This window comes from Pipistrellus kuhlii, unplaced genomic scaffold (assembly GCF_014108245.1).
Source record: "Pipistrellus kuhlii isolate mPipKuh1 unplaced genomic scaffold, mPipKuh1.p scaffold_m20_p_1, whole genome shotgun sequence".
Taxonomy (NCBI): domain Eukaryota; kingdom Metazoa; phylum Chordata; class Mammalia; order Chiroptera; family Vespertilionidae; genus Pipistrellus; species Pipistrellus kuhlii.
The window spans coordinates 64,156,809-64,181,358 of NW_023425404.1; the positions used below are offsets into that span (position 1 = coordinate 64,156,809).

A 24,550-nucleotide genomic window follows, 5' to 3' on the forward strand; every position below is an offset into this window, starting at 1 on the left:
AGAGAGAGAGTGTGTGCGCGCGTCGGGGGGGGGGGGGGGGGGTTGGGTGGGGTGAAGGGGGTGAGGGGGAACTGGGAACCACATTTTTGTTGTTCATTCTGGCCTGGCTTATCTTCCTAATCAGAGATTCTCATAGTTCTCCTCTCTGCTTGGCTGGTGTGAAAGCTGTGGTCAGAGCCCCAGAGTCCTGGCTTCTAGGGTGAGGAACGCACCTTTCTCATCTAACGCAGCTCTCTAGAGGCCTAATAGTATCACAGATTGTAGGGGGCATGTATTTTAGATGTTGTAGGAATCTAGAACAGGGATCAGCAAACTTTTCCTATGAATAGTAAGATGGTAAATATTTTCAGCTTTGTGAGTCATACTGTCTCTGTCTCAGCTATTCAGCTCTGCCATCACAGCACAAAAGCAGGCATAGGCAAGATGTAAATAAGTGGGAAGATGGTGTTGAGCAGTGGGCCAAAAAGTTGGACTTTTGCCACAAGGGGGGCAAAGATGAATATGAGAAGTTTGCTGAGAAGAGGCTCATAGAAGAGAGAGAAAAGAAGTATGGAAAATCAGTGCAGCCAGTTAAGGAGGAGCTTCTCCAGCATAGGAACTACAAAGTGGACCTGGAATCCAAGCTTGGGAAGACAATTGTCATCACCAAGACCACTGCAATCTGAGGTGGGAGGATATTGCTGTAATATCTGTGACTGTGTTGGATCACATTAATGGAAAAAATCCAACTTCCTGGATCACATTAATGGAAAGAAACATCAGCAAAACCTGGGCATGTCTATGGGTGTGGAACTTTCCACTTTGCATTAGGTGAAGAAATGTTTTGAAGTCAGCAAGAAGATGGAAGAGAAACAAAAGGATTATGATTTTGAGGAATGGAGGAAAGAGCTTAGAGAAGAAGAGGAAAAGGCCAAAGCCTACAAGAAAGAGAAATGTAAAGAGGAGGAAAGGAGGGCTGAGGAGGACTTGACATTTGAGGGGGATGTGAGATGCAGCTGTAATGGGCTTCTCTGGCTTGGGTTCCACCAAGATTAATTACTTGACCCTTTGCTGGGCTCAACTTTGAATATGGGCGGGTCATTTTTTGGGGGGGAGTTTTTGGGAAAGTCCTTGAGTGGCAATGGGAAGGACTAGAGAGTGGGTGTTTGCACTTTTCCTCCACTTTGAGAGTAAGCACAGGAGGCAGTGGTAATGCTGCAGCATATTCCTACCTCTGCTCATCTGCATTCCCAATTAAAAAAACCTCTTCTGAGGCTGCTTTCCCAATACTTCCCCTGCATCTTTCCTTCTTCATCTATCCAGTCTTCTCTGAGCATCCTACATTTATCCTGTGTTCTGCCTTAAAAAAAAAAAAAAAAAAGATATTTTTATTGATTTCAGAGAGAAAGGAAGAGGGAGAGAGAGATAGAAACATCAATGATGAGAATCATTGATCAACTGCCTCCTGCATGCCCCCACAACCCTGGGGCATGTGTCCTTGACTGGAATTGAACCTGGGACTCTTCAGGCTGACGTTCTATCCATTGAGCCAAACTGTCTAGGGCATGTTTTCTGCCTTTATTTTAATGTTGACTCTTACTGTAGCAGAAAGGTTCTCTGGGTCCCTAGTGTCTAGCTGATGTTATATCCTTGACCAGCCACCACTCCCCCATTTCCTAATTCCCCACTGTGGTTCTTTGGCCACCTGTGCATGCATGTGTACTTCTGCCTGAGTCAGTAATATGTGCGAATGTGTGTGCATGAATCTGTTACATAGAAGGAGCCTAAACCAGAACCTCAGAGCATTACTGTCTTGGGGCCTGATGTTCTTGGTTTCCTCAGTGCATGTAACATAAAATTAAATGGGATGAGTATTTGGTGTGGTTTTTGTCTGTTGAGTATTTTAACCTTTGTTTTTCATATGTAGACTGTTCAGCTATTCCTGTTTGTTTTATCTTATTGAGGATTACTCTGTTTTTGTCTTTCCTGTGAGCAAGCTCTTGGAAGAAACTGTTTAATGCCAAAAAAACCAAACCAAACCAAAATAAAACAGGAAGAAAAAAAAAAAAACCTTATATGGGAGCCTTTGGCTATACAACATGTTTAATAAATGGCATTGACTGGGCCTAAAAAAAAGAGATGTAAACCAGTGGGTAAGATTGTATTCCACGAAAATTTTATTTACAAAAACAGGAAGTGGGTGTATTTGCCCTACTTCCCCATCTAGAAGATCAGCCCTTTCTTCAAGGCAATTAATCAGCAGAAGATTAGATAATGAACACCCAAAATATGTTTGGCACTGATAAGAGTTTTATGGGTATCATCTCATTTAATCTGTTAAACATCCTTTTGGGTAAATATTATACACAATTATGGAACACTCAACTGATGCTCAGAATGTCACATAGCAGTTAAGACTGAAAATGTAATACGTTAGATTCTAAAACTCATACTTTAAAAAAATATATATATTTTATTGATTTTTTACAGAGAGGAAGGGAGAGATAGAGAGCTAGAAACGTCGATGAGAGAGAAACATCGACCAGCCGCCTCCTGCACACCCCCCACTGGGGATGTGCCCGCAACCAAAGTACATGCCCTTGACCGGAATCGAACCTGGGACCCTTCAGTCCGCAGGCTGATACTCTATCCACTGAGCCAAACCGGTTTCGGCTAAAACGCATACTTTTTCATTCCACTAAACTGAATAATAAGGGATGTGGAATGAAGGGTTAGTATAATGAATGGAGAAAGGAATGGAATGTGTAAAGGAGAACACTAGTGTTCTCTAGGGAGTGTTGAGGTTTCCTACTGGTGCAATGAGAGTCACATTTCATTTGATAATGAAATGATATCTGCACTTGTCAGTATTATTTTCTTTTTGTTAATCCTCACCCGAGGATATTTTTTTCTTTGGTTTTTAGAGAGAATGGAAGGGAGGGGGAGTGACAGAGAGAATCGATTAGTTCCTCCCACACGTGGCCTGACTGGTGCTGGGGATTGAGCCTGCAACTGAAGTATGTACCCTTGACCAGAATTGAATCCAGGACTCTTCAGCCCTCAGGCTGCTACTCTAACCACCGAGTCAAATTGACCAGGGCTGCACCTGTCATTACTTGAGATATTACTTTGAGCTCTTATTATTTTACTAGAGGCCCAATGCATGAAATTCATGCATGGGAGGGGAGGATCCCTCAGCCCAGCCTGCACCTTCAGGGGATTGAGCCTAAATCAGCAGTCGTACATCCCTCTTGCAATCTGGGACTGCTGGCTCCTAACTACTCACCTGCCTACCTGTCTAATCATACCCAACTGCTCTCCCCTGCCATCCTGATCACCCCAACTGCCCTCCCCTGCTGGACTGATTGCCCCCTAACTTTCTTGCTCCCCAACTTCAGCTTTATCTTGACCCTAACTGCTTGCTCCCCTGTGCTGGTCTGATTACGTCCCTAACTGCTTGTTCTCTCTCACTGGCCTGATCTCATCCCTAACTGCTTGCTCCCCTGCAGGCCTGATTGTCCCCTACTGCCCCCACAACTGTGGCTTTGTCCGGAAGGAAGTTGGGCATCCTGAAGATGTCCAGTCGACCCGGTCTAATTAGCATACTGCCTTTTATTAGTATAGATGTGCACCAAGAAAGGAAAATGTGTTCTCAATTAGATAGGAACATGCCATTGATTACAGGATTCATTCTTGAAAAGAGGTTAAAATGTGAAACATTGTGCACTTTAGAATCAATGAAATATTACAAACTATAGCATAATACAGGTACGTACTTTATCTCATTCACCCTAACATCAACTCTGAGAAGTACTGTGGTTTCCATTTTACCGATGAGGAATGGAGGCTCAGAGAAAATGAGTCACTTAAGAAGATTTCATAACCAATGAATATCGGAACTGGTGTCAAGTAGATGTCCTTCATGACTTCCCAAAGCTAACTGTGGCCATCTCCCAGACTGACTGAATTAGAGAAAAAAAAAAAAAATCCTGAGAAATAACTATGTCTTTTTGTTCAGTTACTATGCTCTGGCTCTGATTGATATTAATTTCTAAAGACCCACAAGGCCTCTGTGCAACGATAGTCAGAGGAGGGTCTTATGAAGTTATCAGCTTTTGGCCTGGATCTACTTCATAATATATATGTGAGCTTACGTGTGTGCATGCACATGTAATATTTAATTCTATGTAATTTTATCATGTGTGGGTTCATCTACCCACCACAATAGTCAAGTTAAAGAACAGTTCTATTATTATAAGGATCTCATTTTATAACCACACTCACTTCTCCCCCACTGTGGTCCCTTACCCCTTTTCTAGTCCCTTGCAACCATTAATCTCTTGTCTATAATGTTGTTATTTCAATAATGTTATATACCCTAGCTGGAGTTGCTCAGTTGGTTGAGTATTGTCTTGTGCACTGAAAGGTTGTCAGTTTGAACTCTGGTTGGGGCACATACTATGAAAGGCAACCAATCAATATTTTTCTCTCACATTGAGGTTTCTCTCCCACTTCCCCTCCCTTTCTCTATCTCTAAAATAAATAAAAACATATCCTTGGATGAGAATAAAAAAGTTAAAAAAGAATTCTACCTATAAAGAGGGAATATGCTAATTGACTCTCACACAGTCACAAAGATGGCGGCGCCCACAGCCAATAAGGAGGGAATATGCTAATTGACTGTCATGCCCTCAAAGATGGCAGTGCCCACAGCCACATGATGGTGGTGTCCAGTCCCCTCAGACCTGCTGGAGAGCCTGCCTCTAGAGTCCCCCAACCCCCTCAGCCCTCCAGCTGCCCAGGGCTGGCCCAAGGTGCAGGCAAGCCTCAGATGGCGGCTGCCCAGACATTCAGGGCTGCCCGAGGCTCAGGTAATCAGGGCTGACAGAGGCTTGTGCTGCCGGCAGTGGCAACAGTAGAGGTGTGATAGGGCGTCACCTTCCCCTGATTGCTGGGTCACCTCCTGACCTTGAGCGCTCCTGGACTATGAGAGGGGACTGACCAGGTTGAGGGACCACCCCCTCCAGTGCATGAATTTTCATGCACCGGATTTCTAATGTTAAATAAATGGACACATATTTATCCTATACAATAAAAGAGTAATATGCAAATTGACCATATATCCACTACACCCACCAGCCAATCAGGAGCAAATATGCAAATTAACCCAACCAAGATAGCTGTGGCCATGAAGTGAGCAGGAGACTTGGGTTTCCTTGGCAATGAAGGAAGCCAAGCTTCCCACACACCCTGGCCTGCCCTGGACTCCTCTCAAGGCTACAAAATTTTAATTATAGAAGATAAATAAATCCCAGATACCAGGACCTCTGCTTGGGTTGCGGGGGAAAGGAGGTGAGAGAGGGAGGAGGGCATGGCTGGCCTTCAAACCACCACAGTCCCCTTGCCCAGGCCACCCCACACCTTTAGGGAATCCCCACCCTGATCTGGGACACCCTTCAGGGCAAACCAGCTGCCCCCCACCCATGCACCAGGCCTCTATCCTATCTAATAAAAGAGTAATATGCAAATTGACTGTCACTCCAACACACAAGATGGCTGCCCCCATGTGGACACAAGATGGCGGCCACAAGATGGCCAGCAGGGGAAGGCAGTTAGGAGGGACCAGGTCTGCAAGGGAGGGCAATTGTGGGTGATCCGTTCAGCAGGAGAGGGCAGTTGGGAGGGACCAGGCTTGCAAGGGAGGGCAGTTAGGGGTGACCAGGCCAGCAGAGGAGGGAAGTTGGGGGAGACTGGGCCTGAGGTGAAGGGAAGTTGGGGAACCCAGGCCTGCAGGGAAAAGCAGTGTCTAGTCTCTCCTGACCTTGATACTCTGTGCAGGGCCAGGGGCAGTAAGCTCTGTAGATGAGAAGTCTGCCTTGGCTATTGGGTTGGGAGAGTGGTTCCTCATGAGGTTACTGCACAAGAGCTTGTTTTGGTTTTATGATATGCCAGTCCAGTCAGTAGGGCCCCTAATGCACAGAGTCTGTAACTGGAAAAAGAAAGTGGGAGGAATTGTTGTCCTTTTGCACTATCTTCAATGTGCCTTGAAAATACGTTCTTGCCAAAGCTCTGTTGCTGAGGTATATTTAGTGGGGAAGCGCGCAGAGCTTTGGGAAGTGATGCGGCTGAGTCTGGGATGGTTAGGAAAGAAATTGTCTTCTGGAGGTGAGTACCATGAGGTCTATAGAAACATTTCCAGCAGAGCAGCTGGAGGCAGAGAGCTGCCTTAGAAGTGCTGAGTGTCAGAGAAAAGATAGGGAAGTGAGATGGGTTTACCCTGGGCATTTCCTGGGACTGAATCCTGACACTGGGTGGGGCTCTGGGAATCTCAGTACCTGTCACAGACAGTAAGGGCTGGATGAGGGCTCTTCCACCCTTTGTCCTCCCCAGGTCTATCATAAAGTATTCTTTCCATTTGGCAATGCAAACATTTGAAAAATGAGACTGTTATCTCCCAGAACATGCAGTGGTGGAATTCCTATGGTTAGGCTGTAACACATACAGAGAGAATGACTGTGTTGTCAAAGATACATTGTTGATTAAAAATTTGTTGCCAAATAGCTTATACTGAATATTAGACAAATGACTTTTTAATAAGAACTTTGGAATTTACCAAAGTATTTATGTATATAGCCAGTTGGATTTGCTATGTGTTCAATGATAATTCCATTTAGAGGATGGAAACTGTGAAGTTCAGATGGTAAATGCCAGACTACAGGGAATAATTGACATTTTGATGGACATAGAAGAACCTCCTGGGCTGATTCTGTGCAGTCACATTAAGAACGTGCTTAAAGTGTGATTTTAAGTCATGTGACTTCAGTAATCTTTCATTTTGAATATAATATTAATGTAGACAGTCCTGGAATAATCTTTAGGGTACAAGTCATGTTATTTTAGTCAACATATGGCTTGAGTTTGATAAATTTTAGAGTATTGAAAACAGGAATCAGGCCTCTGTCATATTGAAAATGAGGATATTGGTCTATATTGGTTGGCATGGGGATTTGATACTCTGGCTATCAATGAACACTTGGATTGTTTCATCTCTTGGCCATGTGAATAGTGCTGCTGTGAACATGGGTGCTCACTGGCTATTTTTTAAAAATATGTTTTTATTGACTTTAGGGAGAGGAAGGGAGAGGGAGAGAGAAATAGAAACATCAGTGATGAGAGAGAATCATTGATCAGCTGTCTCCTGCATGACCCTACTGGGGATCAAGCCCACAACCGAGGCATGTGCCCTGACCGGGAATCAAACTATGATCTCCTGGTTCATAGGTTGACACTCATGAGCCACAGTGGCCAGGTTCATTGGCTATTTTTAAGCAAGCAGATCCTTTTCTTTCTTCTAGGCCTTGTATTATTAATTTTTAAAAAATATTTAGATCTCTGCCCTATTTCAGAATTATTTTGGATTATGGTATGAAGAGTGGATCCAATTTTATTGCCACTTGCCACCAAATTACCTAGTTGTTTTGATGCCTTGTGTTAAAAGTTCATTATTTCCCAGCAATTTGAGATGGCACTTTTGCCATATATTAAATTGAACATTGTATGGAATTTTAATTCTTTCCTTTGGTCAGCCTGTGCTACACACACCAGTGGCACAGAGTTCTAGAGTATACTTTAATGTCTTGTAGAAGAGTTTTTGGTAGGGTGGAGAGTAGAGACGCTTGCCCTGATGAGACATCTGGCTTTCCATCAATCCCCAAAGCTATGTGGGGAGGGGAGATGGGGAATGGTTGGCTTGGAGGAGGTACCTAGATCATCCTATCCCCCAAGATGGATTGTGGGAGGTTCATTTGCACTGAGGAAAAGACCCCATTTTCCTGCAGGAGGTCAGACTCAGTCCTGGATACAGTTGCTTTGTACAGAATAGATGTCTAATAACACGAGAAATCTGTTATTTCCACTGTAGACATGGTCATTTATTAAGGCTCTGGCAACCCCACTGGAGCTGGCTTCCATTCCAGAGAAGTCAGTTACAGGGGGAAGAAAGGTCTCGGTGTGCTCTCTTTTGGTTAAGTTGGTTCATTGTTCTATTTATCCAGGGTAGGAAACGAGCAATCCTGGTGAAGACTGTTGGAGGAGCCCCGAATCTTCTTCCATACGAGACAATGCCCTGGGCCACATTGTTACACACAAGGGGGCCTCCAGTGTCCCCCTGTGGGTGTGGAGAGGAAGGGACACTAAGCCAGCCCCCTACCCCCCACCCCATACCTCCCATGCTTGGTCCCTAACGTCTGGCCCTTAGAGGAGGGGAGCTATTATAGGTGAAGAAGTCAAGCTCCTGGGTCTTTCATTGCTTAGGCTCCAACCCTGGCTGTGGTGACTGTCTCTAGCTCAAGTCAAGTCAAGGTATCTTGCCCTTTTCCGTGAAAAGGCTGCACTGACCTTAAGTTTTGCATGTGTATCTATTGTGTGTCCCATGCGCCTCCCCTTCCCTCAGAGACTGGGTTAATGGGAAACCCGCCACTTTACGTTGCTCTGGCCCCCAGACAGGCTGTGGGGATGTAGTCTGTTCCCACTTGTTCTGCCCAGCCCTCCTGTCTCAGGTAGTGTTGCAGATGCCAGTGGCCTTACCAGGAAGGTGGTCTTCCCCTCGATCTCATCTCCTACACAAATTTGCCTTCGGCCGTTGAAGGTATCAAAGTAGTTGCTGCACTCCTGATCCCTCTGCACAGTCAGCTGCACATCCCGTAGTGTGTCTGTCCTCCTGTTCTGGCTGACCAGGCCCCAGCCAGCCACAGTGCACAAGGACCCAGGATGCAGTCTGGTCTGGGATTGAGGCAGAGCCACTGGCCTCACAAATCGATTCTGTCTGGCTCTATTTTCCAGCTGGAGGGAAGAGTGCAGGCACTCAGGGAATGTCTATGCAGCCCTCACCCACCACCTCTGGGACTCTGCCCCTGCTTCCTCCTCCCTGAAGCCTTCCCTCCCCCCCAATGCTGGGAAGGAGCCAGCTCAGGCAGGTGGTACCTGCAGTAACATGAGGTCATTCAGGTGGTTCTGCTGATTATATCTAGGGTGGCGGATGGCTCTGAGCACCGATATCCTCTGCTGGGTCCTTTCCAGTCTTCTGATGTTGTGCGCCCCCAAGATGACGTGCATACGGCTGCAAAGGAATAGTGGCTTAGGGGTAGGTATGAGTTGCATGAGCTAAAGTCCACCAGCTGTGCTGAGCAGGTGAGAGCTCAGGGCAGCAGAACTGCAGTTGAGGGAAATGAGGAGACAGGGAGGCCCTGGGGTTGAGATCTCTGGTTCTGCTGCATCTCCAAAGCCTTGAACTGGGGATGGTCGGGTACACACTGACCTTAAGTTTTGCCTCCCTTAGCATAATTTGAGAAATAGTTTGCAGTCATATTTTGAGGCTTAATGCATGCCTTCCAACTCTTCCTTTTGACCACATTTACACTAGACTATTCCCTGCCTCCCAGGGTTTACTTAGTCTCTCTTCACCCCTTCATTGCTTAGAACCCTGCTTTTGGCTACATGGTCTTTTGAACTCTTCTGAACCTGCTTTACTGGTCGCCTGGAAGATCCTTAATTCCTCACCTTCCCCAGCAGCGAGCTGATGTCATCACAAAGTCTTCTCGCACCAGGAATCCTCCACAAGTGCTCAGACCCCTTGGTGTTCGGGTCAGAAGATATGCCATGTAGGGGTGGGAATGGGGTAGGGCCTCTTGGCCTCCAATGATCTCCCCTGGAAAGAAGTATTCAGCACTTATCTCTGCTCACTGAACTCACAGCTTGGTTGATCTTGAAAGCTAGAATATAGGGAAGCTACAGAGATGATGCAGGGAAAGGAGGATTTGGTGGTAAAAATTGGGGTTTGCAGGGTATCACATTATGGGAGAGGTTCTCTAGGATTCTTCAGGAAACACTGCCAACTCCTACCCCACACCTCAGCTTCCTCCCACCTCCCCAAAAGGAGAACAGCCCTTGCTCCAGGCAAGGCACCTAAGCCTCTCACAGTATGGAGAGATCTCTACTGGCATCCAGAGCCCACGGGAGTAGCTTCTCCCTGAAATTCCCAGGACTTTCTTTTTCAAGGGCCTTCCTGCTCCTTCTGAGTCCAGCTCATGACTAGCTCACAGACTGTTTTTCAAGAAACTAGATATGAGCTGAGGGGACTGTTATTGTGTATCTTGTCTCCTTGGCTTTGGCATAGGGCTGCAGAAAAATTCATAGAGCAGAGTTCAGAACACATTCTATAGGTGACGGGCAATTCCAAGAGTTCCATGTACACTAACTAATGTAACCATCTTAGCAACTCCACAAGGCGGCATTGCTGTTATTTCTATTTATAGATGGGAACTGTTAATGCAGATATTGTGCTCAATGACACACAGATATTGTGCCCAATGACAGGAAGTGCTGAGGCTGTCTGAGCCCAGAGTCTATGGGATGGGATTGGGCCTCTGTGGGTTTGGATGGTCACTCACCTGCCCCAGCCCCTGCAGGTAGGAGAAAGGCCACCAGGAGCAGGAGTTGCTGCATCTTCCCAGGAAGGCTGACCAGTCAGATGCTGCTGGTGCTTCCTCCTGTCAGACTTTTAATCCCCAAGAGAGGAAGGAAGGATAGGGTGGGGACTTGCGGGTTCCCATTCCAATTTTTCTGTTGGTGTAATAGGTTTCATCACCCTCGACTGGCAGGAGGTTCGTCTACAAACCACCAGTGACCTGAGGGAAGGCAACACTGTATCTCTCACAGCCGCTAAGTCATGTTCAGCAGAAATGGGAACTAGGGCACAAGGAGAGAAACTTTGGACATGGCGTCCCAGGACCCTAAACCCATCTAATTCAATAATATCCCAAGAAGGCACAGAAGTTGCTAGCTGCCTACGACATCATTTCCTATCCCTCTGGACTCACCCTTTGGGCCCTGGCCACCTGCTGAAACCCTGGCCGCTCCCACCTCTTTCTAGAAGTTGTCAAGGCAGATTGAGCAGCTTTCTGTGCTGGGTGGGTGGAGGGTGCTGGCAGAGAAGGAAAATGGAAGTACAAGGCTTTGCCCCTGGTGGCAACTTTCTTAGGTCACTTGAGCCTGAAGAAACGCTCAGTAAAAGTTAAGACAGTTGAGGTCTTCTGTTTGAGGCTTCCTGAAACCTTTGCGTCTCAGAGGGTTCTTTGTATGCAGGCAAGGCCTGGTGGGTGGATTCTGTTGAGAGCTGTCAGAACCTGGCTTGAAACTTATAAGATCCTATTTCATCTAGGATATGAGTTCCATCATCCAAATCCCCATTCTCTATCCTGGGAACTGGATACAGTGTTTCCCAAAGTGTGGTACGCGTACCCCCAGGGGTACAGGAAGAGTTTGATGGGGGTACGCGTTGCACCGGAGTTTGGTGGGGATATGCCAGCAACGTGCTTAGCTGTGCCTAATTCTACGTTCTCATGAGTACGAGGGGTACTCAGCATTACGAAAATTATAGAAGGGGTACACATATGTCAAAAGTTTGGGAAACACTGATTTAGAAGGCACATCCTTGCTGTGCTCCCTGTAATAACATAAATCCAAAGAACTGAAGCTACTCATTCAACACTAAGACCCAGCCGAGTATTGCAGAATAGTACAGTGGGTTGTGAGACACTCTTAAAACTGTATAGGAGATTATGTATATGTTCAACAAAACAGTATGATCCAGTATAATTTTTGCAAAAAGTACATCAGAATTAAAAAGTAGTATAATTCTTAAACTTTAAAGTTTGTGATAAGTCCACTTGAAAATCTTATACAAGTTAAGTGTCCTTTACTTATATATAAATACATACTAGAGGCTTGGTGCATGAAAATTCGTGCACTCAGGGTGGGGAGGGGTGTTCCTCAGCTCAGCCTGTGCCCTCTCATAGTCCAGGACTTCTCAGGGGATGTCCAGTTGTCAGCTTATGCCCACTTCTCAGGGAGTGGGTCTAAGCCATTAGTCGAATTTCCTTAGCACTGCCACTTAGCTTTTGGCTAAGTGGCACACCCTCTGTGAAAGTGCACTGACCACCAGGGGGCAGCTCCTGCATCTACCTCCTGTTGGTCAGTGCACATTATAGCTAACAGTCATTCCCGGTCATTCTGCCTTTAGGGTCAATTTGCATATTACCTTTTTATTACATAGGAAATACAGATTTTCACTTAATTTTCAAAGTTGTAAGGAATTTAATACCTTTTCTAATACATCTCCATGACTGCAACATCATGAAATTTTTTTATACATCTGAAAAGCACTATACAGAACAAAGAGAAAAAAGAAAAATAGTATCCTACCTAATAAAAAAGTAATATGCAAATTAACCATCACTCTGCTACTCACAAGCCTCACCTACCAGCCACACCCACCAGCCAATCAGAGCGAGTATGCAAATAAACCCAACCAAGATGGCTACGGCCACAGAGAGCAGGAGGAAAGCTTGGTTTTCTTAGGCAACAGAAACATCCTCTGGACCCAGGCTGCTCCTAGTCTGTAGGCCCAAAGGCCCTGAGTGGCAGGGGTCCCAGAACGCCCCCTGGCCACTTGGAGCCTATGAGTGCCGGTGCCAAGCAGCTGGGGGTGGGGTGGAACCATAGTGACATGGGGACCTTCCTGCCCTGCCTACAGCCACTTGGAAATGCTCTAGCACCAAGTGGTGGTTTGGGCTGAGGCCCCAGCCTGGGGTCTCAGGCCAGCAGTGGTGCCCACACCCACGCAGAGATTCCCTCCGGTCCAGCCTGGGTTCTCAGCCACTGAGTCACACCAGCCAGGCATATATGGAGAAATCTTAAATGTTTATTTTCTTATATATATTTTATCGATGTTTTACAGAGAGGAAGGGAAAGGGATAGAGAGCTAGAAACATAGATGAGAGAGAAACATTGATCAGCTGCATTCTGCACAATATCCCTGTAGATACCCTCAAGGTACATGGCCTTGACTGGAATTGAACCTGAGACCCTTGAGTCTGCAGGCCATTGCTCCATCCACTGACCCAAACCAGTTAGGGCTGTCCAATATGTTAAAGAAAAAACCCTATCTAATAAAGAGGGAATACGCAGGAGAAAGCATTTGGGGGTGACCGGGCTGTCAAAAAAGGGCAGTTGGGGATGATCAGGCTAGCAGGAGAGCAGTTAGGTGTCCATCAGGCTGGCAGGGGAGTGGTTAGGGGGTGATCATGCTGGCAGGCACAAGCAGTTAGGGGCAATCAGGCAGGCAGGCGAGCAGTTGGAAGCCAGCAGTCCAGGACTGTGAGAGGGATGTCCAATTGCCTGTTTAGGCCCAGTAGTCGAACATCCTCCAAAGGGTCCCAGATTGGAGAGGGCGCAGGTTGGGCTGAGGGACACCCCCCCCCCCCCATGCACTAATTTTGTGCACCGGGCCTCTAGTAATAGTATAATAGCTCATTAGTCTCTTAGCATTTGGGCTATCTTAATTCATTCTTACTTAAATTATTTTTCACAACCTAATTTTGTTTTAGAAACATTAAATTAAAAACAGAAGAATAAAGTATAGCTTGCATATATGGTAAAGGGGAGAAACATATATGCATCCAATGATTTAAATAGAGATGTGATAGGGTAATTTCAATTATAATGACAAGCATATTGTCAAATGTAAACAAGATCAACAAGCGAACAAAGAAATATGACTCCATGACTAGGAAACCATGGGATAATATTATAAGAATAATCTGATACAGATTACAAAACAAGTGTGCTGATATAAAAACAAGCTTTAAGTGGAGTTGCAGGGAATATGGAATTTTAAAAAGAGACATTCCATTTGAAAAACTAAATATGCCTTCTAAAAGTGAAAAATGTTATAAGCAAAGTTAACGTCATAGTGAGTAAAGTTAACAGATTAGACAAAGATTAAAAGAAAAATTGTAATGTGGAGTAGCTCAGAAAAAGTTGTCAAGAATAAAGAACAGAGTCACAAAGACAAAAATATATTAAACAGCCCAATTAGAAGGTTGAATATATGTATAATTGGAGTTCTAGAAGAAAATCAAAAGAATCAGAAAGGAAATAATGAATTAGTGGCTGAGATTTGTTTTTTCAAAAGTGATTAAAAACATCCAATTACAGGTTTAAGAGGATAAATAAAATTTAAGTACAATAATAACAAAAAATGTATACCTAGAAATCAGTGCCATAGATACATGGCAGAAATCTTAAGAAAGAGAGATAATGAGAAATAAAGAGGACTTTCAACTAAATGGCGATTAAAGGCTGAATTCTAAATAGCAATAATGAGGAAAGGTCAGGAAGAAACAGCTTCATAGTCCTTTAGGCTTCTTAGACACATTTTATAAATTGATTAGTAATTATATAGAAGTGATGGATAGCTGATGAAGTGAAATGACACCTTGCCAACAAATGAAGATTATATACTTTACAAGCACATGTACAATATTTACAAAATATTAACCATAGATTAGGCCATACGTTAGGTCTTAACAAGTGTTTTAAAGGATTAAAATTACACATCATTTATTGTAGGCCACAATGAATTTAAGCTAGAAATGCAGAACAAAATATGGTCAGAAAATCTACATATATATGAGAAGCAGGAGCAATTCCTGCGGGTAGAGGTGGTGGGTGGTGCTGGCAGAGCTGGTGATGGTGGGAAGGGCCCTCTGCTTGCCTGTGGATGTGGTGGAGGATGGCCTGGATTTATGAACAACAAGCAAGGCCTTGCTTGCTGGTTTGATGTCACTGGAATTCTGTTCCAAGGTTTTTGAATTTTCATTCCTGCTTTTTAAAAAATATATATATATTATTGATTTTTCACAGAGAGGAAGAGAGAGGGATAGAGAGCCAGAAACATTGATGAGAGAAAATCATCCATCAGCTGCCTCTTGCACACTCCCCACTGGGAATGTGCCCGCAACCAAAGTACATGCCCTTGACTGGAATCAAACCTGGGACCTTTCAGTCTGCAGGCTGATGCTCTATCCACTGAGCCAAACTGGTCCTGGCTTCATTCCTGCTTTTGCAGTTGATCTGAGTCTATGGTTGGTTTCTGAATTCTTCATTTTATACTGCAATAATCATCACTAAGAGAAATGTGAGATTAGTATCTGATCTTCATCTATGTTTGAACTCTGGGTCCACCCCACTGCAGTGCCACATGAGCTCTGGATCATGACATTAGATTTTCTTATAAAACACTGTCCTGGCTGAGGCAAGACCCACTCTACTCCCCTCTATTTTTAAAACTAGAGAAATAGAATGTTAAAGAAATCATGAGTCAAAGTTTAAATCATAATGGAAATCAAAAGTGAGTTGAAAATGATTAATAATGATAAAAATAATTTATATCAAAATGTGTTTGTTATGTATAAAGATGAAGCCCAATTATTTAACACTAGAGGCCTAGTGCACAAATTTGTGCATGGGTGGGGTCACTTGGCCTGGCTGGCAATCAAGGCCTATAGGGGGACCAGCAGCCAGGGGGAGGGACCCCAGGAGGTTGATTGCCAATGGGAGGGACTGCAGGAGGTTGGCCAGCCAGCTGGGGAGAGGGGCCATGAGAAGTAGGCTGGCTGGCTGGGTGGGAGTGGCTGCAGGAGATTGGCTGGTTTGGCTTAGGGGAGGGGCTGAGGAGGTTGGCAGGCTGGTGGTGGTGGTGGGGAGGGCAGAGGGGCCACAGGAGGTTGGCTGTGGGAGTGCACTGACCACCAGGGGGCAGCTCCTGCATTGAGCATCTGCCCCTGGTGGTCAGTGTGCATCATAGCTACCAATTGTCCTGGTCATTTGGGTCATTCGGTCATAAAGAATGCTTAGGCTTATATATATAGATTATACCTCAAATTAATTAATTTTAAAATATAAATGTTAAAATATAAGATAGGAGAATTTCTTTATAAACATAAGATAGGAAAAAAAAATTAAACAAGACCTACAAAACACTAACCATTTAAAATTATAAAGGAAAAGTGGATAAATTGATCTATGTAAAAATTCAGAAATCCTTATTTTCAAAGGTACTATTAAGATAGTGAAAAGTAAAGTCAGAATGGGCAAAAGAATTTGCAATAACTGGGAAGGGGTTTGTACCTGGAAGATATAAGTATATATACTTTATATATAAATCTTATGAATGCTGTCTTACAAGTATTAGAAAGCCAATACTTTTGAAAGTTGACAAATCCCTAGAAAACATACTCAAGAAGTTTGAATTTTTTTCATAAAGGTGAAATCAGTTAATTCAGTTATCAAAAACATTTCATCAAGGACAACCAGAAGCTCATATGGCTGCACTGAAAATCTATACAGAATATGCAAAGAAGGCTATAGAATTTCTTCTGGAGAGCAAATGCTACCCATTTACTTTATGAGACTAGCAAAACCTCAATGACAAAGCCAATGGAGACAACATGGGAAGAAACATTATAGGCCACTTGAATATTGATGCATACCAAATCAATTAATTAGCAAGAGATATTATATCATGACTAATGTGGGTTCACAGTAGGTATGGGTGATCTTTCATTCTACACTCAATTGCTATAACACATCACATCGATTGATGAAAAAAGAAAAACCATGTGGTTATTTAATGGAAGCAAAACAAAAAAGCATTTACTGAAATTTTCCTCATTCATTTAAAAATAATATAGAAAAATATTTTTAATATGGTAAAAATTATCCACAAAAGTGCCACAACAATGATTATATCAAATGGTGAAATGTTTAATGTTTGAGAGTGAAACAATTCAATGACACCTGGGTAGCCATAATCATCATTTCTCTTCAATATTATGCTATAGATTTTAGTGAGTGCATTTAGGCAGGAAATAGAAGTGAAAGGGATAAGGACAGGAATTGATACATGATATGTACATAGAGAATCTATAGATAAATTGTTATAATTAAAAGTATAGTTTAACAAAATTTCTAGAGAAATTTATGTATATATAGATTAACCATCCTATCTAATAAAAGGATAATATGCAAATTAACCATCACTTTGTCACAAAAGATGGCGGCGCCCAGTCCGCTTACCCCACTGGAGTCCCCCAGTTCTGGGGGGGTGGTTGCTCAGAGTGGGCAGCATGAGCTGCCTGACGGAATGCTTGCTTTGTCGCCATGGTGGAGAGGCAACCATTCTGCCCTGGCCCTGCAGAGGGCCCCTGGGCAGCAGGCATGGAGCAGCTGGAGCCTTTGGGGGATAACGGGACTGGCCGGCAGCCTCCGTGGCTGAATGCAGGCTGGGAAAGGAGATGTGGGCCCACCTCCCACGGAAGCAGCGTGGGTCCCTCCTGGCTCCCATGGGCATGGGAGGCTCGCTTCTGCCTCCTGCAGAAGTAGCACGGCTCCTGGTTCCCACTGATTTCTGCGGAAGCAGGGGGCGGCCTACTGTGCCTGATACTGCACAATGGGCTCCTAGTATTTCTATATATACATAAGAACTGCTAGAAACTTGAATTTTGAAAAGAATAATATAAATGGCATGAAAGTGATCAAATAATAAATAATAAATTTAAGGAGAGGTGCAGGGCTTTAAAAAAAGCCCTCACTTTATTGATTTTTAGACAGAGCAGAAGGGAGGAGAGAGACAGAAAGAGAGAAATATTGATGTGAGAGAGACACATTGATTGGTTGCCTCCCGAATGAGCCTGCAACTGAGGTATGTGTCTTTGACCAGAATCAAACCCTGGACCTTTTGGTTGTGGGCCAACACTCTTAACCACGGAGCAAAACCACCTAGGGTGTGCAGGACTTATTTGAAGAAACTCATAGACTTTATTTATTTATTTTTTAAACTTTTTTAAAAATATATATTTTTATTGATTTTGTACAGAGAGGAAGGGAGAGAGATAGAGAGCTGGAAACATCGATGAGAGAGGGTCATCGATCAGCTGCCTCTTGCACACCCCCCACTGGGGATATACCCATAACCAGGGTACATGCCCTTGACTGGAATCGAACCCGGGACCCTTCAGCCCACAGGCCGACGCTCTACCCACTGAGCCAAATCAGTCTCAGCAGAAACTCATAGACTTTATTAAGAGACACTTAAAAAGACCTAACTATAAAGATATTCCATGTTTGTGGATTGCAAGACAAAATGTTTTTAAAATGTCAATTCTCCAAAAAGTGATCTATAGATTCATTGCACTAAAGAGAGATTTTATAGAACTTAAATGATTTCTGGTATATGTGGAAAAACAGATGGCCAATAATAGCCAAGACACTCTTAAAAATGAGAATAAGATGGGAGGACTTGCTTTAGCAAATAAAGACATATTGATGAAGCTAGAGTGGTATTGATGGGGGCATAGAGACATAGACTAATGGACCAGAAATAGAGATTCCACACCCATTTGGACAGTTACAGACATATATAGACACTTGAATTATGATGGAGGTTTCATGACAGATAGAGGGGAAAGGACTTCTTTTTCTCTCCAATTAATGATGCTAGGACAATAGGTATCTTTATGGTGTCCTGTAGGGACATATTTTCTATGTGGAAAAGAAAAACTTGTCCTTTACTCACACCATATCTAATAATCCATTTTAGGTGTGAATAAATATTTGAAAATATCCTATATAATAAAACCCTAATTTGCAAATTGACCAGACACAGGGACAACTGGTCACTATGATACACACTGACCACCAGGGGGCAGACACTCAATGTAGGAGCTTCCCCCCGGGTGGTCAGTGTCCTACCACAGGGGGAGCACTGCTCAGCCAGAAGCTAGGCTCACGGCTGGTAGGTGCAGCGGTGGTGGCGGGAGCCTCTCCCGTCTTCACTGCAGGTGGGCAGTAAAGAGCAAGGTGTCCCATACTGTGAGAGGGGTGTCTAACTGTTGGCTTAGGCTCCATCCCTGAGGGGATCAGCCTGGGTCAGCAGGCGGACATTCCCCCGAGAAGTCCCAGATTGGGAGAGGGTGCAGGCTGGGCTGAGGAACCCCCCTGTCCCGCCCCCCCTCAGTGCATAAATGTCATGCACCAGGCCTCTAGTAATGTAATAATGTCTTTATGATAGGTAAAAAATGTTAAATGCTACAATATATATAAGGGTGGACAAAGTAGATTTACAGTGGTAATACAAATAAATAATACAATCATTAATAAATAATAATATAAGGATAAACAATGTGTTTTGCATACTCACAACTCTAAACCTACTTTTGTCTACCCCTGTACATAAAATACTAATAATAAAAAGGACTGTTAATTTGCTCATTAAAGTCAAGAGCAATAAAAGATACTTTGTAGAGGGGGCAAAGATGCTTATAACACACATATAAAAAAGATATTCAAGTCAGTAGAATAATAGGCAAAAGACTGGAACAGCTGCATCTCCAAAGAGGAAATTCAAGTGGCCAATAAACACTAGAAAAGGTGTTACTCTGAGTAGTTAGAACCTCCCCTTAAATCACCGTGGGATACCAGTTACAGTCACCAGGTTGGTTATATTCCCTCTCCTGTGTATACACCCTAGAGAATCACATGCAAATTTCCATCAAATACATGTCCAAAAGGTCATGCATTATTCATGATAACCCCAAACTGGAAGCACTTGGAAGGTCCATCATCACCAGCACAGATGATCAAATTGTGGCATCTATACTAATAAAAGGGTAATATGCTCATTAGACCAGGATACCTTCTGAGAGACCTTCCAGACATCCTTTTGGACAAAGCCATGGTGGCAGGGCCAAGGCAGAGGTGGTTAGGGGTGATCAGGAGAGGAGGGGAGGGCAGTTGGGGGTGATCAGGCCAATGAGGAACAGTTGGGGGCAAGCAGGCCAGTAGGGGGACTGTTGGGGTCGAGCAGGCTGGCAGTGGGGGACAATTGGGGTTAAACAGGCCAGCATTGGGGACAGTTGGGGGTTACCAGGCTGACAGGGGGACATGTAGGGGGTGATCAAGCCAGCAGGGAGGCAGTTGGGGTTGAGCAGGCTGGTGAGGGAGAAGTTGGGAGTGAGCAGATCAGCAGGCAGGCAGGTGAGTGGTTAGGAGCCAGTGGTCCCAGATTGCAAGGGGGATTTCTGACCGGTGGTTTAGGGATCAGGCCTAAATTTTCAGTCCGACATACCCTGTGGGGTCCCAGATTGGAGATGGTGCAGGCCGGGCCGACGGACCCCCAACCCCTGTGCATGAATTTCATGCACCGAACCACTCTTATTTATATAATGGGATATTATATAGCAATGAAAAGGAATGATTATTGCACAGGCACCTCACAAATGAAACTCACAAACATGATGTTGAGCAAAAGAACCCAAGAAGACTGCATTCAGTATGATTCTCTTTATATAAAGTTGAATGTTAGCAATAATGAAACATCATTGGATAGAAATGTATACATAGGTGGAAAATTATGATGAAAAGCAAGGAAGGAGTTATCACAAAAGTCACAATAATAGTTAAGTCTGGGGTTGGAGAGCAGAGAGGGCCTTTTTGACTAGGAGAAGACATATGGGTGATTTCTGGAATGTTTCATGGTCTAGTTGACATAAATTGTAGTTCTTGCCTTATAATTTTCCTATAAACTGTATCTTTATGTTTTGTGCACTCCTCGTGTGTGTGTGTGTGTGTGTGTGTGTGTGTGTGTGTATTATTGATTTTTTTTATAGAGAGGAAGGGAGAGGGATAGAGAGTTAGAAACATCAATCAGAGAAAAACTTTGATCAGCTGCTTCCTGCACATCTCCCACTGGGGATGTGCCCACAACCAAGGTACATGCCCTTGACCGGAATCAAACCTGGGACCTCTCAGTCCGCAGGCTGGCACTCTATCCACTGAGCCAAACCTGCTTCAGCTCATGTCTGTATATTTTACAATAAAACAATGTAAAAGCCTATTTGCCAGAGAGTGGGGATTAGAGAGAACATTTTGAGAAAGAGGGGACTATATGAGAATAGATGGGGCAAGCAAGTTTTTATTTTCTATTTTAATAAAAATTGTAATATTGTACTAATAACAGCACTTTGCTTCTCAATACCCATAGCTGCTTACATCTACTTTGGACTGCTTTATTACATTTCCTTCAGTTACAACCGTTTTCTCCTCTGGGATGTTGGGACATTAACGTAGGCTGTTTCCCAGCTCCTGGTGGGGCCCCCATGCCCAGCTCTTCTGGGAAAGCATTGCCTGCTGATGCTGGGTCACTTCCCCTTTGATGCTGCTCAAGTCAACCGTCATGTAGCTGCCCTTGGCTCTGTGGGAGGTGTGTACTTCTGAGGGATCTTGGACATCCTCAGAGCTGCCTTAATATCACCCTTTGAAGGGTATTTTGGAAACTTTTTGGGAAGTCTCTACTGACAAGCTTGTGATTATTACATGGAGAGTCTGTACAGGGAGAAGACTGTGCCAGTGCTACTGAGGCACTTCCTTGTAGGGAAGAGCAGGTGACAAAGGAAATCTAATGGGATCTGCATAAAACCTTCCCATCATAGTTAGTGGGAAAGGGGGACTGCAAAGCCTGGACATGGCAGAGGAAGATTTGACAAAAGGTTCAAGGCTCTCAGAAAAGTTTACTTAGGAGCTTGAGCAGCTGACCCTGGAGCCCTGGGTACATGCGAGAAAGAGCTGGAGGTGGACATATTCCCTGAGACCCTTTTCCAAAATTGCTCAGACTATCCAAGTATTCAACAATAGGAGATGGTAATATGATATATTACAAAATATAAATCGTGGGATAAATCATGATATATTTATGGGATGAAATGCTATCCAGCTATTAAAAGCTTCCAGGTTTAGACGAATGCTTCATGACCTGGAGCAGTTTGCTTCATCTAATATTAAGAGGAAAATGTAGAATGTAAAATGTTGTGAGTTGATACTAATCCTGTTAAAAAAGGGCAAAAACCAGAACAACTATTTTATGGGACTCTTTTTCACCTTTATATTACATTTTTTTTTCTATTATATAATGGAAATGTTAGTTTCCATTTATGAGCAGAATAATATTTAGGGCTCTTAATCTTTATAGACAGCAAACACTGTTAAACACTGTAGTAGAGGAGAGGTAACAGTTTGGCAAAAAACAATTTCCTTTTCTTCTAGGGGACATAGGTGAACTACATTATCCAGCGTCACTTAAAGCCAAGTGTGGCTGAGTGACTGTCAGCAAATGGGATGTGAGTGGATAGTATGTGGACACCTTCTAGTTCTGGCCCCTAACATGCTCTCATGCCTGACTATCCCCTTCCAGTTTTTGATGCAGATGAACCTGGGGAACTTGGAAGCTATTTTAGGGACCCTTTGCTTGGGTTGACCATGTAACTTATTGTCCAACCTGGGACACTTGAAGTAAATACGGACACTGCTCATTTTGGATCGTGTGTGAATAAGAAAAAGACTTTTTATTGTGTTAGTCAAGGAAATGCTGTGTTTATGTGTTAGAATCCTTAGGTTAGCTTAACTATAATATGTACCAACTTATTTTTAAAATGATAAAATTTAGAGTATTTAATAAATTAAAATGTAGAAGAAAATGTCAGCTTTAACCCCACTACCCAACTACCCATTTAAGTATTCTAAATAATACATAAAAGTTGTAGAAAAATTAGGAAAATGAATATGCAGGAAAAAGAAAAAAGCCTAAAAGGAAAATATGTGTATAATAAAAATTTGATTGCTGATTACAATCATGAGACCTATGATGTTTTGGTCAACAACAGACTACATATACAATGGTGGTCCCGTAAGACTATAATGGAGCTGAAAAATTTCTGTTGCCTAGTGATGTCATAGCCACCCTGGCTCAAGGCATTACTCACATGTTTGTAGTGATGCCAGCGTAAACAAACCTACTGGCTGCCAGTCTTGTAAAAGTATAATACATACAATTCCCAGAACATAATCGTTGATAATGATAATAAACAAGTGTTACTGGTTTGTATATTTACTATTCTGTACTTTCTATTTTTATTTTAGTGTGTTCTATTTATACTGCAAAACAGTATGTGTATTATGCAGGAAGCAACCTCATAGATCTTCTGTTTACCAAGTCTCTTGATTACAACATTTTCTTTTGTGCTTGATTTAACTTGTGTTGTTTTGTGCAGTAACTTGCTATACAGGTTTGCAGTCTAGGAGCAATAAACTATGACATATGGCTTAGGTGTGTAATAGGCTATACCATCTGGGTGTGTCTAAGTACATTCCCTGATGTTCACACACCTAATACTAATACTAATATTCTAATGACACATTTCTCAGAGTATATCCCCGTCATTAAGCTGTGCATGACTGTATATGCTCTCAACTATGCTTTTGACTTAATCATACCTGGTGAACATTCTTCTATGTGGTAAATTGTACTTCTATGCCTTAACTTTAAAGGTTCCATAGTGTTCAATCATATGTAACATTTAAAAAGCCAATCCCCAAATTTGTGCTAGACATAGGCATAGTTTCTATTATTTGACTTATGTAACAGGTGTATAAAAAATAATCTTGTCCAAATTTCTTGGTGTGGTTAATGCCTAGGTAAAAGACTGCCTTTTCTTATTTTTATTTTTAGGACCTTTGTGTACCAGGTGTGAAATTGTTATTTTCTCAATGGCCATATTGAAGCTAAGTATTGTTATTATTATTTGTAAATTCTTCTTAACCAGAAAAACAAAAAAATTAATGCTATATGAAACCACATTAATTAGTAAACTTTAACTTTCTCCCAAATCTTTAGTTTTTCTTATAACTTGTCTATTAATGTTTTAAGCTTAGTTTCCTTTCTTTATTTCATTTCCTTATCCTAGTTTTCTGGAGCAGTGGATAATACAGGTATGAATGGCTTGCATAATCTATATTATAATATAAAAGACCAGTGGCCATAATGCTGGAATGCTGGAACGACCAAATAATCGGTCACCAGGAGGTGTATTGATGGGTCTCGGTCTCGTGGCATGGTAGGAGGGAGTCTGGGTTCTGCCTGCGTGGGGGGAGGGTGGTCTGGGTTTTGCACAATTTCATGCACTGGGTCTCTAGACCTATATAATAAAACCCTAATATGCAATTGACCGAACAGCAGGATGGCCAGTCGTTATGACAAGCACTGACCATGAGGGGACAGATGCTTAATGCAGGAGCTGCCCCCTGGTGGTCAGTGTGCTCCCACAGGGGGAGCGCTACTCAGGCAGAAGCCAGATGGCTAGTGCAGTGGTGTTGACAGGAGCCTGTCCTGCCTCTGCAGCTGTGTTAAGGAACTCTTGGGGGGATGTCTAACGACCAGCTTAGACCTGCTCCCCAGCCATCGGACATCCCCTGAGGGGTCCTGGAATGCTAGCAGATGCAAGCCAGGCTCAGTGCAGGAATGTTGTGCACCGGGCCTCTAGTACATACATAATGTGATGTACCATAGTTTAGCTTTTCCCTGTTTTGGACATTAATATGATTACAATTTGTAGTCTATCTTATAAAAGCCTAATATGCTATGTGTCTGGTCATTCAGAGACCAGTCAACTGTTTAACTAATCAAAGCGTAATGTGCTAATGATATGCTAAGGTTGTTCAACTACTCGCTATGATGTGCACTGACCACCAGGGGACAGATGCTCACAGATAGGAGTTTGCTTCTGGTTCCAACCAATCGGGACTGAGCTAGATGGACCAGACACACCCTGAATTCCTCCCA

General features: G+C 43.4%; 2 pseudogenes; one reads left to right on the forward strand and one right to left on the reverse strand.

The window, feature by feature from the left end:
• The first annotated feature begins 269 nt into the window (after positions 1-269).
• LOC118715127 lies at positions 270-1,066 on the forward strand (annotated as a pseudogene).
• Positions 1,067-7,895: 6,829 nt separating this feature from the next.
• LOC118726093 lies at positions 7,896-10,621 on the reverse strand (annotated as a pseudogene).
• Between the last annotated feature and the right edge of the window lie 13,929 nt (positions 10,622-24,550).